Source organism: Rousettus aegyptiacus, unplaced genomic scaffold, assembly GCF_014176215.1.
Source record: "Rousettus aegyptiacus isolate mRouAeg1 unplaced genomic scaffold, mRouAeg1.p scaffold_m13_p_4, whole genome shotgun sequence".
Classification (NCBI taxonomy): Eukaryota; Metazoa; Chordata; class Mammalia; order Chiroptera; family Pteropodidae; genus Rousettus; species Rousettus aegyptiacus.
In genome coordinates, this window is record NW_023416307.1 from 42,133,972 (window position 1) to 42,151,565 (window position 17,594).

General features: G+C 33.9%; 1 pseudogene; it reads right to left on the minus strand.

Moving 5' to 3' along the window:
* Window positions 1-1,114: 1,114 nt before the first annotated feature.
* On the minus strand, window positions 1,115-1,234 carry LOC118602745 (annotated as a pseudogene).
* Window positions 1,235-17,594: the final 16,360 nt, after the last annotated feature.

Here is a 17,594-nt window from a genome sequence, read left to right on the forward strand (position 1 = left end):
GGTTTAGCAATTCATCTATCTATACAAACTTTTGGCTTTTTTTTTCTATTTATTGTCTGATTTTTGTTTTATTTATTTTACCTCTATTTTTATCCTTCCTCCTACTTATTTTGGGCTGTTTGCTCATTTTTTTCTAATTTACCATGGAAGCTTAAATTATTTATTTTAAATATTTTTTACCAGATATAATTTAATTTCAAAAATTCTTCCTAATCACTGCTTTGGCTGAATTCAACAAATTTTTATATAACTTCATTATCATTTAGTTTGAGATGTTCCAATTTCCTTTGTGATTTATTCTTTGATCCATGGGTTAATTAAAATGTTGTTTAAGTTCCAATACTTGGAGATATTCCAGATATTATATTTTTTTCTTTCTCCAGATATATTTTCATTATTGAATTCCATTTTAGTTAACTTGCAGTCAGAGAATATAGTTTTAAACTTACTGTGCCTTCTCTTATGGCCCATTTGTGATGAATGTTCCATGTATACTTGGAAAGAATGTATTCTACAGTTGGTCAATGCAGTATTACATAAATCAAAAGACTGAATTCCTTGATAGTTTTGTTCAGGTGTTCTGTAGTCTTACTGATTTTCTGTATATTTGTCCTATTAGTTATTGAGAGAGAAGTGCTGAAATCTCCAAATATAATAATGAATTTCTTTCTTCTTTTAATTGTGTCCATTTTAATTTGTGTATGTTAAAACTGTTATTAAGTGCATATACATTATGATTATCTGTCTTCTTGACAAAGTGATCCTCTTATCATTACAAAACGTCCCCCCTTGTCTCTGATGATCTCTTTGTCCTGGAGTCAGTTGTTTGATATCAAGATAGCCATTCCAGCTTTCATAGGAATAAGTGTTTACATAAAATTATTAGTGTTTGCATAAATTTTCATAATATTGGCATTTATATGGTATATCTTTCTTTTTTCCTTATACGTTTAATCTCTCTGGGTCTTTTATTTAACGAGAATCACTTAAGTAGCATATAATTGGTTCTTTTTTTTTTTTAAGGCATGGCAACACTTGGTTGACTGCACCGATTGTAAGGACCATGTCAGCTTACAATACCTTATTTTATTTATTTATTTATTTATTTATTTAATGCCTACAGCACCTGGTCCTTCCTAGGTGGTCTCCCATCCAAGCACTAAGCAGGCCTGACCCTGCTTAGCTTCCAAGATCAGACAGGATTGGGCTTGTTCAGGGTAGCATGGCCATAGTTAATTGGTTCTTGCTTTTTAAAAAATATAGTTTGATAACCTCTGTCTTTTAATTAGAATATTTAATCGACTTACATTTAATATAATTTTATATGGCTAGTCTTAAGTCTGCCGCCTTGTTGTTTGTTTTCTATTCCTTTCATATGTTCCTGTTCTTGTCCTCCTCCTTCCCTGCCTTGTTTTTGTTTTTAATTAAGTTTATTGGGGTAATATTGGTTAATACAATCATATAATTTTCAGGTGTACATTTTCATTTGAAATCTGTATATTCTATTGTGTGTTCACCACCCAAAGTCCAGTTTCCTTCAGCTACCATATCCCTGCCTTTTTTTTTTTTTTTTTGATTATTTGAGTATTTTCCAGTATTCAAGTTTCTCTCTACCATTGGCTAATTAGCTATATATATTTTTTGTTTAAAATTGTTAGTGGTTTCTCTAATTTACAATGTTCATCTTTAACTTATCATAATCTACCTTCAAATAATACAAACACATAATTTAAGAAACCTGTGTATTTTTATTCTCCTCCATCTTTTGTGCTGTTGTTCATATAGATTTTACTTCTACATTTATCACAGCCCCTGCAATACATGGTTATTTTGTTTATTTAAACAATTATCTTTTAAAGAAATAAAGAAACAAGAAAACAATCTTTTACGTTTATCTCCATATTTACCATTTCTAGTATTCTTTGTTTCTTTTTTTTTTTTTCATTTACTCATTCATGCTTCCACCTGCATCATTTTCTTTCAGCCTAAGAACTGTATTGAAAATTTCTAATTGGCAATAAATTCTCTGAGCTTCGTTTGATGAAAATGCCTTTATTTTATCTTCATTTTTGAAAGATATTTTTGCTTGGTATAGATTCTAGTTTGACAGGTTTTATTTTTCTGACAACACTTAAAATGGTTGTTATATTATGTTCTGGCTTACATTATTTCTGATGAGAAGCCAGTCGTTATAGTCTCATTATTCCCTTATATAATACATATTTTACCCCTCTGGCTACTTTTAAGATTTTTTCATTGGTTTTCGTAAATTTTATTATGATATTTTTCAGTGTGTTTTCCTTTACTTTTATCCTTTTTGGGGTTCTTTGAGTTTCTTGGATCTCAAAGTTTATATCTTATTTATATTTTGGAAATTTTAAAAAACTTTTGATTATGATTCAAGTGCCATAGTGTGACCATTATTCAGATGTTTTCCTGCCTCATCTTTCTTACCTCTCCTTCTGGTGCTTGAATTTTACATATACTAGTTGGCTTGTATTATCCAATAGATCATCAAGACTTTGTTAACAATTTTCTAAGCTTTTTTCCTCTATGCACTTCAGTTTGTATGGTTTCTGTTGCCATATTTCAAGTTCACTGGTTTTTCTTTCCTGTGTTTCTGTCTAATGTTAAACCTATCCGGTGAAATTTTCAATTGATATATTTTATTTTTGAATTCCAGAATTTTTACTTGATTCCTTTTTGGACTTTCCATTTTTTCTATCGCTATTTACTAATTGTTTCTTCACTGTGTTCATCTTTTCCTTAAAATAGTTGAACATGTTCAAAATACTGCTTTAAAGTCTTTGTTGCTAATAAGATTATTTCCATCCTTTTGGGTTGTATTTCTATTGACTAATTTTCCTGCTGGTTATAGATCATACTTTCCTGTTTCTTCACATATCAAGTAATTTTTATTACATGCTGGACATTTTGATGCTACATTGTTGAGTGCCTAAATTTTATTTTTAAAATTTCATAATAGCGTTTTGGATTTTCTTCTCCCAGGGAGATAATTTACTTGGGAATTAACCCTTTTGAAACTTGTTTTTAGGTTTTATTAGGGTAGATATAGAGAAACCTTTACTCTAGGGCTACATTAGTTCTTCTCCTAAAATGGGATCTTGCTGAACCCTTTATAGTGACATAATTTTTTTGTAAAGATTTTTTCCACTCTGGTTGGTTTAAACTTGAACTTCTCTTAGCCCTGTATGAGATCCAGTAATTATTTAGCTCACAGCTAACTGATAGTTGTTTTTTTCAACTGTCTGGTAATTGTTCTTTGCTTAGCCTTTTGGAGTCTTATCCTATGCATGCACAATTTAGTATTTGACCAAAGATTCAAAATTGTCCCTATGCAGATTTCTAGAGTAGCTCCTGTATCTTTCGTACTCTGCCCCACAAATTCCAAGTAACAAAGCAGCCCAGAACTCTTATTTCTGTCTTGTTAAGTCAGGGAAACTGCTTTGCTCTGTTCAAGCTACCTCTCTTTATACCAAGGTGTAGAAATTAACTCCAAATAGAAAGACAAGGTATATGCGACTCACCTCATTTTTTCTCCTCGCAAGAATCACAGTTCTGTATTGCCTGGCATAAACATCTGAAAACAGGTATTTTATGTATTTTGTCCAGTTTTATAGTTGTTTACAGTGGGAGGGTAGAAGGGCTGCTTGAATATCAGTCTCTGTCATTGCTAGAAATATAAATCATTGCTTCTCAGCTTATTTTATATTTTTAATTTTGGGAGGTGATAGAAATGATCTACTTCATGATTTTAGTGGTGGTTACATAACTATATACTTGTCATCACTCACTGACACTTTAGTACATAATTGTATACTAAAAATTGGTAAATGTTATTGTATGCAAATTATATCTCAATTAAGTTCATAAAATGGCAAAATAAAGATATTTGAAACAAAGCAATAAATTATTAGTTATTTCAAGCACACATATAAGTATGGAGAATAATATAGGAAATTCTCTTATCAGTCAGATTACAAAATAAGACAATATGAATACAACCAGAAGCTCCCTGTGTATCCCTTCCTCCCTTGCAGAGTTAACCGCTATCTTAGACTTTGTGTTTACTATCTTTATTATACTTGTTTTTATCATCTTACTTTATATGTATGTATCTTGATAAATACATTATTGTTTTTCCTGGCTTTTGAACATGACGTGTTTCATCCATCTAGCTGTTTTTAAATAATGTAACAATAAATAGGCAAACCCACAAACATAATTATATTTATAGAACTTCTAGCCTTGGGCCTGTATGAAAATGCACAAAGTTTACCAGACTCTCCGTTTTGAACCAACTACCGTTCCCTCAAGAGAGAAAGCCAAGGAAATCGCTGAAATTTGTTCCTCTGCCCAGGGGAAAAATGTTAGTGAACACTCACTCTTGGCAAGTGGCATGAAAGGCGACTTGCAAGCCTGGCCCTGTTCCAATGGCTGTAGTAAAGACTCATGCACGGAGGGGTGATGAGCGTTTAGCTGCTTCCATTGCCCTGAGTCAGCAGGCCTGCTGGTGCCTGGTGTCAGCAATTTCCAGTCAGAGAGTGGCTTGCTGGACACCCTTCTGCTTTCTGCTAGATGGAAGTGAGTATCTCAGGAAAATTGATTCTAGCCCTCACATCCAGGCTGGACCATTAACTGTAAATATTATTAATCACTTAATAAGGGTTAGAAATATCTGTAATTCACTGTGTGACTTTTTTGTGAGGTCCAGCCCAGATGCCCTATTCATCTTCCAAAGCACAGGCTCAAATGGCATCTCCTTCCTCACACTGGCCCTGATTCCTCCAATTCAAAATGGTAGCTGCTGCTTTTGGTTTTTATCTGTGCCTGTTTTTTATTTTATTTTATTATTTTTATCATTTTCTACATGTACTATATTTATTTCAGTACCTGCCTTGTTTCCTCTATTAAAGTCATGGACCTGCATATGCTAATTTCTTTTCTTATCCATCCACTTGCCCCAACTTCTTACCTTCACTCTCAGTGCCTAGTAAAATACCTAACATAATAACTGTGTGTTGAATAAATGAATGAATGACTTTAACAGATATTATTTGTTTCACTTTATTACACCAAATTTAAAACAACAGAAACACTTTGTTCACAAAACAGCTATGTATAACATTTACATTCTCTAGTTTAATCTACGATTCCATGCTTTTGATTCATGTAACTCCTCAAGAAAAAGTCAATCACTCCAGTCACTAGCAAGACCACAGCCAGATCCTCCTGAATGAGTTTTATATTCTCATAACCTTTACTTAGTCTAGAGTTTCATTTTCTTTTCCATTGTTCTTTTGAGCTATAACAAGCCCCTCCTCTGTCCATTTCTTGAATTCCCAGCAGATTAGTTTTGATTACTAGTAGGGTGGTTAAATTTCCTGAAGTGCCATACAGCTGAGCCAAAAGTTCTAAACAGAAACAAAAGGAACATCAAACAGAAGAGCCTGTTTTCAAAGTTCCCAGACCACATGAAATTCAGAAGCATTAACTAACCTCTTTGAAGGTTAAGGAAAATTTTAATTAGAAAAGTGATGAAAAACATGTCTACATTAGTGCATATGCACACACAACAACACACATATACTTTTTTGCACATTTTCCTTTTAACTTCAGGTCAAGCATAATAAATATCTGTATTGTTCAGTGAAATCAGTTCTTTCAGTTGATCATAAATGGGTGCTGTATTTTGTCGAAGGCTTTTTCTGCATCTATTTATATGAGTCCTTCAGTTGAAATGTGTGGAATTCCCATTAGTAAGTAAATAAGGGAGAAACAGAATTAATTTGTTTATTTATCATGCAGTATTTTATCTTATTCCTCTAAGGGTGTTAATTATAATTTTAAAATATTTTTCTTCTGTTCCCTATATGGTCCCTCCATTTTATATCAACCCCTCCATTATAATTTAACTTTTTAATCAAGGTATAATTTACTTACTGAAATGTATATAGAATTCAATTAAATAGCTCGATGAATTTTACATCTGATTGTACTGACATACCCACACCCAGATCAAGATACAGCATATTTTGGTAACACAAAAGTTTCCTTCATTACCTCTTATAGGCAATAAAACCCTAAAAATAGTTTTGCTTGTTTTTGAACTTCACGTCAATGGAATCGTATAGTATATACTCTTCTGTGTCTCATTTATTTCATTCCACAACATTGTCTGTGAGATTTATCCATGTAATCAAATATAGCAGTTGTTAATTTAAATATTGTTGTTTAGTATTTCATTGTATACATATATCACAATTTATTTATTCATTTTCTGTTGAAAGACCTTTGAGTTATTTCCAGTTTTAGTCTATTATGAATAAAGCTACTATGAATATTCCTGTACATGTTTATTATAGATGTAAGCACTCAGGCCATGGGGTATATATCACAGAGTAAATTACGAGGTCATAAGGTTTATGAAGATTAAGCTTCAAAATATATTGTTAAATAGTTTTTTAAAGTGGCTATACAATATATATTCCTCCAAGCAATGTATGAAAGTTCTAGTTGTTCCACTTCCCAATTAATACTTCTTGTCAATTTAAAAATTTCAGTCATTCCAGTGGATATCTAGCAACATTTTATTGCAGCTTTAATTTGAATTTCCTAGCTAATCTTATTAGCTCTTTGGATATCCTTTTCATTTTTTTTTTTACATGAAATTCGTATTCAAGATACAAAGAAATGGAAAGATATTTCGTGTTCTTGGAAAAATCAGCATAATTAAAATGACCATATTACCTAAAGCATTATACAGATTTAATGCAATCCCCATCAAAATTTCATCAGCATTTTTTAAAGAAATAGAACAAAAAATCATCAGATTTGTATGGAAGCACAAAAGACCCCGAATTGCCAAAGCCATCTGAGAAAAAAGAATGAGGCTAGAGGCATCACTCTGCCCAACTTCAAATTATACTACAAAGCAACGGTAATCAAAACGGCATGGTATTGGCAGCAAAACAGACACACGGACCATGGAACAGAATTGAGAATCCAGAAGTAAACCCATATTTATATGGGCAAATAATTTTTGACAAAAAAAGCCAAAAACATACAGTGGAGAAAGGAAAGCTTCTTCAATGAATGGTGCTGGGAAAACTGGAAGGCCACCTGCACTAAACTGTTGTCTATCACCACACACCAAAATTAACTCAAAATGGATTAAGTAACTGAATATAATACTGAAAACAATAAAATGCATAGAATAAAACAGGAACTAAACTCAAGGGTCTTGGACTTAAAGAGGATTTTATGAATTTGACCTCAGAGGCAATGGGACTACACCAAACTATAAAGCTTCTGCTCAGCAAAAGAAATCGTCACCAAGGTAAAGAGACAACCATCTCAATGGGAAAATATATTTGCAAGCAACGCCTCTGATAAGGGCCTAATATCCAAAATATACAATGAACTTATATGACTCAATAACAACGAAAAAACAAACGATCCAATCAAAAAATAGGCAGAGAAACTGAACAGACATTTCTCCCTAGAGGACATACAAAAATGGCCAACAAATATGCACAATGAGATACCATCTCACATCTGTTAGAATAGCTATAAACAACAGGACAAGTAATAACAAATGTTGGAGAGGATGCAGTGGGACTGAAAATTGGTACAGCCACTATGGAAAACAGTATAGAGGTTCCTCAAAAAACTAAGAATTGATCTACCATATGATCCAGCGATCCCTCTACTGGATATTTACCCCCCAAAGACTTGAACACATATCCAAAAAGATATTTGCACACCAATGCACTGTTCACAGTGTCTAGGACATGGAAGCAACTAGTGTCCTATGATAGATGATTGGCTAAAGAAGCTGTGGTACATATATACAATGGAATATTACTCAGCCATATGAAGACATGAAATACTGCCATTTGCAACAACCTGGAGAGACAACCAGAAAAGTTGAAAATCACATGATATCATTTATACATGGGATATTAACCTAAAAGCAACAAATGAACAGGACAGACAGACTCAGGGACATGGACAATGAACTACTGCTTACCAGAGGGTAGGGGGTCAGGGAGGAGGGAAGAAGTAGACAGGATAAAGGGAGTCAAATATAGGGGGTTGGGGGAGGGTGAAGTGGGTAAAGGGGTTCAAATATATGGTAACTGAAGGAAACTGGACTCTGGGTGGTAATCACACAATTGAATATATAGATGTCAAATTATAATGTATGCCCGATTATTATATAATTGTATTAACCACTGTTACCCCGATAAACGTAAAAAAAATTTCTATTCAAGATTTTGCACATTTTTAGAAGATTCGGCTATATATTTATTATGCTGAGTAACAAGTTCCTCAAGATATGCTGGTTTAAAACACCAATAAACATTTATTATCTCAGTTTCTTTAGGATAAGAATTCTAGAGTGGCATATATGGGTGGTTTAGGCTTGGGGTTTCTCATGAAGTTGCTGTCAAGAGGTTGACAGGGGCTGCAGTCACCTGCAGGCTTGAGTAGGGTTGGAGCATTCTCTTCCAAGATGGCCCACTCACATGGGTGGCAGGTTTGTGCCGTCTGTTGGTAGTAGGCCACAGTTCCTTGCCACATGGACCCTTCAAAGGATAGCTTGAGTTTCTCACAATGTTGCTGGCCTTGCACAGAGCATGTGAACCAACAGAGCAAGGCAGAGAAGGCCTTTGATGTTTAGAAGTTCTTAACTTTATTAAGAGAAAATTCATCCATTTAGAGCATACAGTTAAATATCATTTGTATGTTCACAAAGTTATGCAACCATCACGATAGCCAGTTTTAGAACATTTTCATCATCCTCAAAAAAAAAACACCAACTCATATTTATGATGAGTCACTCCTCCAATCTTCCTGAAACCTGCCAGTCTTAGGAAACCAGTAATCTACTATCTCTATATATAAAATTGCCTGTTATGCACATTTTACAGAAATTAAATCATACAGTATATGGTCTTTTTTGACTGGCTTCTTTCACTTAACTTAGCAAAATGTATTAAAGGATTATCCATGTTGTAGCATGATAGTATTTCACCCATTTTTATTTCTGAATATTTTATTATATTGACATATCACATTTTATTTCTCTGTTCATCAGTTGAAGGGTCATTTGGGTTGTTTCTACTTTTTTGGCTATTATGAATAATGCTATTGTGAATATTCATGTATAAGTTTTTGTATGAATGTGTGTTTCCTGTTATCTAGGTAAATACCTAGCAGTGGAATTGCTGGGTTGTGTAGTAACTCTATGTTTAACTTTTTTTGACTTTATTTTTTTAAAGCAATTTTAGGTTTATAGCAAAATTGAGAGGAAGGTACAGAGATTTCCCACATGTCACCTGCCCCCACATATGCATAGGTTCTTTCAATATCAACATTCCTCACCAGAGTGTTACAACTAGTGAATCTATACTGACACATCATAATCACTCAAAGTCCATAATTTACATTAGGGTTAACTGTTTGTGTTGTATATTCTATGGGTTTAGAAAAATATATAATAATATATATTCACCATTATAGTGTCATATGGAGTGTATGACATTCACTAACCTAAAACTCCTCTGTGCCCAGTCTATTCACCTCTGCCCCAACCCCAATCCCTGAAACTACTGATCTTTTTACCATCTCCATAGTTTTGCCTTTCCAGAATGTCATGTAGTTGGAATCGTAGGATACGTAACCTTTTCAAACTAGCTTCTTTCACTTGCATGCATTTAAATTTCCTCCATGTCTTTTCGTGGCTTGATAACTCATTTCTTTTTAGTGCCGAATAATATTTGTGCCACAGTTTATTGATCTGTGTGCCACAGTTTATTGATCCATTACTCACTGAAAGATATCTTGGTTTTTCCAAATTTGGGCTTTGTGAATAAAGCAGTTATAAACATTTGTGTACAGGTTTTTGTGTACAGGTTTTAGTTTTCAGCTTCTTTGGGTAAATACGAAGTAGGATGATTGTTAGATTGTACGGTAAGAGTATTTTTAGTTCTGTAAGATGCTGCCAAACTGTCCTCTAAAGTGGCTCTATAATTTTTTTCATTCCTAACAGCAATGAATGAGAATTTCTTTTGCTTCAGATCTTCATCAGCATTTGATATTGTCCATGTTTTGGATTTTGGCCATTTCAATAGGTGTGTAGTCATATGTCATCGTTCTTTTAATTTGCATCCCCAATTGTATATGATGTGTATCATCTTTTACATGGTTATTTACTTTCTGTACACTTTCTTTGGTGAAGGTGTCTATTAACATCTTTGGCCCATTTTTAAAACAGGTTGTTCATTTTCTTAATGTAGAGCTTTAAGAGTTCTTTGTATATTTTGGATAATAGTCCTTTATCAGATGTCTTTTGTAAATATTTTCTCCCAAGCTGTGGCTTGTCTTATTCTCTTGACATTGTCTTTCACAAGTAGAAGTTTTTTATTTTAATGAAATTTAGCTTAGCAATTAGTTCTTTCATAAATTGTTTCTTTGTGGTTATATCTGAAGAGTCATTGCCATCCATTCCAAGGTCATCGAGGTTTTCTCTTATGTCATATTCTAAGAGTTTTATAGTTTCGTATTTTACATTTAGGTCTGTGAACTATTTTATTTTTTAATTTTTGTAAAGAATGTACAGTCTGTGTCTACGTTAATTTTGTGGACGTCCAGTTCCAGCACCATTTGTTAAAAAGGCTATCATCACTCCATTGTATTGACTTTGCATCTTTGTTAAATACCAGTTGACTATATTCAATGAGAGTCTATTTCTGGGCTATTTTGTTTCATTGCTATATTTGTCTATTCTTTACCCAATAGCACATTGTCTTAATTATGGTAGCTTTTATTAAGTCTTAAAGTCAGGTGTCAGTCTTCCAACTTTGCTCTTTCCCTTCAACATTGTGTTGGTCCTTCTAGGTTTTTTTCCTCTCCACATAACCTTTAGAATCAGTTTGCTGATATCTACAAAATAACTTGCTGGAATTTTGATCAGGATTGCATTGAATCTATAGATCAAGTTGGAAAAAACTGACATGTTGACAATATAGAGTCTTCCTATCTATGAACAGGGAATATGTTTCCATTTATTTAGTTATTCTTGGATTTTGTTCATCAGAGTTCTGTAGTTTTCCTCTTATAGATCTTATACATAGTTAGCTTTATACCTAATTTTTTGAAATTTGGAGTGCTAATGTAAACAGTATTGTGTTTTTAATTTCAAATTCCACTTGTTAACTACTGGTATATAGGAAATTAATGGACTTTTGTATATTAACGTTGTATCTTGAAAACTTGCTGTTATTGCACGAGTTCTGGGAGATTTTTTTTGTAAATTCTTTCAGATTTTCTACATAGACAATCATGCTATCTGTGAACAAAGACAGTCTTATTTCTATTTATTTGCTTTTCTTGTGTTATTGCCTTACCTAGGACTTCCAGTAGTGTTAAAAAGGAATGGTGAGAGGAGACATACTTGCCTTGTTCAGCTTAGTGTGAAAGCTTCTAATTTCTCACCATTAAGTGTGATGTTAGCTGTAGGGTTTTGTTTTGTTTTGTAGATATTCTTTATCAAGTTGAGGAAGATTACCGCTATTCTTAGTTTGCTGGGAGTTTTTTAATTATCACAAATGGGTGTTGGATTTCATCAAATGCTTTTTCTGCATCTATTGAGATGATCATGTGATTTTTCTTTTTTACCTTTCAATGTAAGGGATTATATTGATTGATTTTTCAATATTGAACCAGCTTTGCATAACTGGGATAAATACCTTCTTGGTCATGGTCTAAATTCTGATTCATTGTAGGATTCAATTTGTTTAAATATTGTTGAGGATTTTTGCTTCAACAATTCATGATAGAAATTGGTCTGCAGCTTTCTTATTTCTTTGGTTTTGGTACTAGGGTAATGCTGTTCTCATAGAATAAGGAAATATTTTCTCTGCTTCTGTCTTCTGAAAGAGACAAAAGAGAGTTGGTGTAATTTCGTCCTTAAATGTTTGGTTGAATTCACCAGTGAATTCATCTGGTTCTGGTGCTGTTTTTGAAAATTATTCATTATTGATTCAATTTATTTAAGATAGGCCTATTCAAATTGTCTATTTCTTCTTGTGCGAGTTTTGGCAGATTGTGTCTTTCAGGAAACTGGTCCATTTCAGCTAGGTTATAAAATTTGTGGGCATAGAATTGTTCATAGTATTGCTTGATTATCCTTTGAATGTCCATAGTATCTGAGGTAGTCTCTTCTTTTATTTCTCATATTAATAATTTGTGTTCTTTTTTCTTAGCCTCATTAGGGGTTTATCAATTTTATTACTCTTTTCAAATAACTAGTTTGTGTTTTCATTGATTTTCTTTATTAATTTTGATAATTCCTGTCTGCCTTTTCTCACTAGGAGAAAAGAGGGTATTGGCTTTTTAAAAGGCTCTCTCTCTGCATTTTATAATATAAATCAGTTTTTCTTGCTGGAGTCAAAGACCACTCCTCCTGCGGCATAACAATCTTTTAAGACTAATATTAAAAGCTAGCTTCATTTTACTTTGTAATATAAACCTTTATTTTGGAATTAATATCATTCAAAAGGAAGCTGCCCAGATATTGGGTTCCTTTTAAGCAAAATGAGAAAACACATTTATCAATTTTCAGTATGGAAGCTAGAGTTTTGATGAACCTCAGCCAATCAGGCTATCACTTCTGAAAGATGCCAGTTCCACAAGGCTGAGGGGATATTGAAAGAAATCAATTTCATTGGTTTCTGCTCTAAATTTTACTATTTTTCTACTGCTTGCTTTGGACTTAATTTGCTCTTCTTATCCTAATTTCCAAAGGTAGAAATTTAGATGACTGATTTTAGACCTTTCCCCTAACGTATGCATTCAATGCTATAAGTTTCTCTTTAAGCACGTCTTTCACAAATTTTGATGTTTTCATTTTTAGTTTGAAATATTTTAAAATTTCTCTTGAGAATTTTTATTTGATGCATGTGTTATTTAGATGTGTGTTGTTTAATCTCCAACTATTTGGGGGTTTTCCAGCTCCCTTTCTGGTATCAATTTCTAGTTTAATTCCATTGTGTCTAAGAGCAGACATTGTGTGATTTCTTTTTAAAATTTGTTTATATTTGTTTTATGCCCCGGAATGTGGCCTATCTAGGTGAATATTTTATGAGCTTGAGAAGAATGTTGTTGGATGAAGTAGTCTGTAGATGCTCATTATATCCAGTTGATTGGTGGTATTGTTGAGTTCAACTATGTCTTTACTGATTCTCTGTCTGCTGGATCTCTCCATTTCTTATAGTGTTGATGTCTCTATCTACACCACTGAATTCATCTATTTCTTCTTGCAGCTCTGTAAGTTTTTTTCCTCACATATTTTCATGTTCTTGTTAGGTACGTACATGTTAAAGATTGTTCCTTCTTCTTAAAGAACTGACCCCTTTCTCATTATGTAATGCCTCTCTTTCTCCCGAATAACTTTCCTTGCTCTGAAGTCTGTCTAAAATATAGTTATTCCCACTTTCTTTTGATTGGTATTAGCATGGTATATCTTTCTTCACTTATTCAGTATGTCTTTATTTTTACAGGCTTTGTAGACATGTTTTTTGATTCACTCAGAAAATCTGCCTTTTGTGTATTTATACCATTGGTATTCAAATTAATATAGTTGGATTAATATCTTCCATACATGTTACTGTTTTCTGTGTTGCCTTGTTCTTTGTTCCCATTTTTGACTTCCTTTTTGTGGTTTTAAAAAATTTTTTAATTTTTCAATTAAAGTTGACATCTAATATTATGTATTCAGCATAGTTCTTTATATAATTTATGAAGTGATCAATTAGTACCCTTGACACCAGTTATTACAGTATTGACTGTATTCCCTATGCTGTACTTTATATCCCTGTGACTATTTTGTAACAGCTAATTTGTACTTAATTCCTTCACCTTTTTCACCCAACCCCTCCACCCCCCTGGCAACCATCAGTTTGTTCTCTGTATGAGTTTGTTCGTTGGTTAAATTCCACATAAGTGAAATCATATGGTAATTGTCTTCCTCTTGGTTCACTTAGCATGTTGTCACAAATGGTAAGATTTAATTTCATTCTTTTTTGACCAACAGTCCATTGTATATATGTACCACTTCTTTGTGCTATTATCTATTGATGGACACTTCAGTCGTTTTCTTATCAGTTCAGTCACCCTTGTGATTGGAGCATTTAATCTATTTACATTTAAAATAATTATTGAGGGGTATTGCCATTTTATTTTTAATTTTCCTCTTCTTAAATAAGTCCCTTTAACATTTCGTCTAATACTGGTTTAGTGATGAACTCTTGCAGCTTTTTCTTGTCTGAGATGCCCTTCGTAGTTTTGAGCATTGTATATAATCCCATTTTCTCTCCTTTCTTAGCATATTAGTTATGCTTCTTTTTTTGCGCACATCCTAGTTAGAAGTATACAATTAACCCAAGTCCACTTTCAAGGATAATTCCATACTCATTTGGCTGAGTTTTCCCCTCTCAACACTAAATATTTCTCCTATCTTCTTGCTTTCAAGGTTTCTGAAGTCAGATGTTAATTCTTAAACTGCTCCTCTGTAGGTAAAGCGTTTTTCCTTTGGCTTCTTTCAGAATCTTATCGATTATCTGTAATCTGAAAATGGTATGCCTCTGCATTTTTCCTGTTTGTTTTCTGCAATTCCTGGTACTGTGATTTAGTCTCTTTTGCGTGTTTGGGCTGCTAAACAGAGTACCACAAGCTGGGTGACTTATAAACAAGACATTTAATAGTTCTGGAGGCTGGTTAAGTCCAGGACCAAGGAACACACTGACAGATTATCTGGTGAGGATCCACTTCTTGGTCCAAATTCATCTTCTTTGTTGTGTGCTCATGGGAGCTAGGGAGCTCTCTGGGATCTCCTTTATATGGGTACTAATCTCATCAAAGAGGGTCCCATCCTCATGACCTAAACATGTCCTAAAGCCCAACCTTGAAACACATCTCATTAGGGATTAGGTTTCAATATGACTTTTGAGGGAACACATTCAGTAACTCTAACATTAACTTGGGGGAAATTGTCATTAGTTTCAAATCTTTTTCGTTCCCTATCCTTTTGGTATTACGTTATAGCTTCTGTAGCTGTTGTCAGACATGCTGTTTTTTGCTTTGGTTTTGGTAGCTTCTAGTAATTCAAACTCAGATTCTTTCCTCAGTTAAGCTCATTAGAAGCACTTTGTTCTAATATTTGTCACTAGCATTTTTTACTTTTCTCTGCTTACATTGCCCCTCTTCCTGCATGTAATCCACCCATTATAGCCTTTAGCATATTACATTTTAAATTCCCCCTTCTAATTTCAACATGTCTGGTTCTAATCTGTCGCTACAAACTTATTTTCACATTTTAAAATGTTTGGTGACATTGGTTAATGAAATCCAGTGTTTCAGGTGTACTTCACAGGCATATACTGCGTTGTGTTCCTCTCCGTTAGCTTTTTGTCACATATTTGACCTTTTTTACCCTACTTCCTCCCCCACGTTCCTCCAGTAACTACGAATCTATTGTCCATGTCCATGAGTTTTTTTGCCTTCTAAAATGCCTTAACTTCCCTGTTAGCCAGACATTATGTACTGGGTAAATGAAATTGCTGAATAGGCATTTAGTAATGTGACAGTAAGGTGTGGGCAGAAGTGGGCACTATTCAGTGACTTGTTTTGAGCTGCACTGAATCAGAGCAAATTCTAAAGGCAGAGAGCAAAAGCTTAACTCTTCTGATAACCCAGATTTTCTAAAATCTGAGCCAAGTGCTTTTATCTACCAAACTTGCAAAAGTTCTGTGGTTATACATAACTGTAGTTAAGACTACAGATTTAGGCACCTGTCTTTGCTGGGTGATGCAGGGTCCTTCTCGAAAATAGTGATGTGATGTTGGTGCATTCACAAGCCTTAAAAATGTTCACATACTTTATGACTTAAGTCCATTTTAGGGCTTTTGGAAAAATAGAAATTAACATGAGGATTATACACTACTTCTGATAACAGGCTAGAGCTAGTTTAGTAATTTCAAAGTATTGTGAAGACAAGGAATTCTCAAGCATTTTCTATCTTAGAAAGCATGTTCATAATATGCAAACAGCAAGAAATCAAATGTAGTTATTAACTACAAAAAGACGGCTTTATATACATATACTATGTCCACGTTCTATTGGTTCTGCTCTCTGGAGAAATCTGGTAAGCTAAGTTGGGTGGTGCAGGTATTCACATAAGAAAGCAAATTCAGATCTAGAATATTTATAAATTAGTACTGGCCCCTTCACAATGAAAGCTACATGTTAACTACCCAATGCAGTTATTCCTCTGAAACTGTTTTACACTGTAGCTCAGTTGGTCATTAACACTGGCAAGTTAGACTCAGTAATCAGTGTTTAGCCTAGGTGGGACATCCAGATTACCAACCCTACCCTGGCAAGCCACTCATCAGACACTGAAATTAGACAACTGTCCGAATGATTCCCATACTCAGAATACCTCAGACCAAGATAATGAGATATACAGCTCTAAGTTCTCACTGGGATAATTTGTTATCCATTAGGGTTACCTGAGTGGGTCTTTTACATTCGACTGTCTGATACTGGCATATAGGGTAGACTGCCAACTACAAACCAGGCTCAGGAAGAATCATGAGGTGGTTTGGGTAACCTGTGGACTAAATCAATTAGCAAAATAATGAGTCTTAACAGCTTCCATCTGGCATTTATTCCCAGTGCTTACTAGTTGAGGATACTTGTAAAACCACAGGATAAATGCTGAAGTTACAACAGGCCTACCACGAGGTAGATTTGGATCAGAATCCCATTACCTTGTTCCCATAAGCCCCCATATCCTGACATTTAATCACAATGGTCCTTAGTTCCCACAAACTAGTTTAATGGCAAGTATTTCTAAGTATTTTTCTCAAATTTAAATAGATGGTTCGTTATACAACGCAGATGGTTATTTTGGGTTTCTATTTCAAAGGGTTCAGTGTCTGAATTCTCTATTGTCAGACCTATCTTCATGAGATCCAAATTTTTGGCTACACAATCAAATGTCTGTTGGCCGAAGCACAACTGCCTCTGTGCACTCAATAAATTCAGCCCAATTCATCCTTAAAATTTATTCAACATTTACCAATTTTTACAATCCAATCTTTGAGCAACTTTTCTTTCCTGGTCTAATTCCTAATTTCTGCCCTTGAGCTTTGCCAAGTTGAAATACTAATGGGAATGAAGGTTGAGAGTTAAGTATTCTGAGGCACTTTCCTTATGCAAGAGAAATAACTTATGAATATTTTCGAGAACTTGGGGTTCTCGAAGGCCTCTAAAACCTTAACGGTAACTGTTGGTACCCTACTTATTCTTGGATGTGGTTTTGAGACCTTGGTACGATTACAGATTTGTCTTTAGTTCAACAGTCCTCCAAATCATTTACATTTGGACTCAGTAATCTTAGTCCTGCAGCTCTATGCTACAAATAGTATTGGCAAACAAAAATCCTGGATTCCCCTGCCTCCAGGATAGAATATCAAAACTAAATTTATTCCATCCCTGTTATC